We start from the raw sequence: 1,214 nt of genomic DNA, 5'->3' as shown, positions 1-1,214 counted from the left end.
GAGGGACTTAGTGCTAGCTTAACATAATCATTCCGAGGTGCCTATACCTCCAGACATTCACTCAGGCAATCTGGATAGGAACTGACAACATGAACGCCACTGACATCGGTTGGCAGCCATATCTCGTAGTGTATCCAACCAATCACAGTGAGGATCACGCGGTCCCCATCCTGGAAGGCGAGTAGCACCGACAGCACCCAAGCGTTTCGTGATCTCCTTCGTACTCCTTTGCCAAGTCAATGGCTGGCCACCTCTCTGTTTACGCCACTCTGAGTTGTGCATGGAAAACAGCACTCTCTCCGGCAAACGATGGTTTGGCATACACAACACATTCAGTTCCTTAGGAGTAAAACTGAAGAGTTATTCTGTTAAGTTATTTCAAGTGGAGTCAATAATATGGTACAAGTCTGTACACTAATTCGTGGCGATTCTGCACTATTCTGTCTACACTATCGAAAAATAAACATTAGATTGGTTCACCAGATGACACAAATTTCGGATGTTTCAGAGCGTCGTTTTCAATATACTAGTTGTACACATATATTTTGGCTACTGATAAGGATCGAAAATGAAGATGGCTAGGCTCTTTCGTCTTTGAGATGTTTGCTGTCTTCCCAGAGAGGGAAGCCATATGTTGGAAAACGAAGGCGGGTCCTGAATAGAGGCCCACACATATTCATGTGCCAGCGAATCATTAGTGCTCAACAAATAGCGTCTGCCATTTTTTGTCAATTATGTAGCAGCTGTCTACAAATAACAACGCGAAGACCAGGTGTGCAAAACTGGGGCCACACCGATTGATTTGCTGATTCCAGGGGTTTCCTTCCTTCCACGTGTCTAATGCCGGAAATGTGAAGATTTTGTTTCCTGAGTCTCGATTTCAAACGGTTGATGTAGGTGGCTTCTAAGCATTTTCGTTCAGTCTATTCAATATGCCTGGTGATCCTTCCATCTCACAAGATATTTCTGACTAAAAAGGCTTTTTTACTTGTGCTTCAGCAAAGTTGACGATAAAGTAGTCCAGTCGGAAGGGAACGAAATCACCAGAGGTGGCCCTAATCCTGCCTTCTGTAATCACTGTGGAAGTACTCGCAACTTGTTAAGAGAGTCCCTGTGTAGTTCTGCGTTCAAGTCATCAACAATAAACTTGTTAGCTACCAAGATTAACCACTTTACCTATCTCCTTAAATTTGACCATGGACATGCTCAATGCA

The sequence above is a fragment of the Opisthorchis viverrini genome (genome assembly GCF_000715545.1).
Source record: "Opisthorchis viverrini unplaced genomic scaffold opera_v5_43, whole genome shotgun sequence".
Taxonomy (NCBI): Eukaryota; Metazoa; Platyhelminthes; class Trematoda; order Opisthorchiida; family Opisthorchiidae; genus Opisthorchis; species Opisthorchis viverrini.
The sequence above is the reverse complement of the archived record's forward strand: the minus strand, read 5'-3'. Positions refer to the sequence as shown.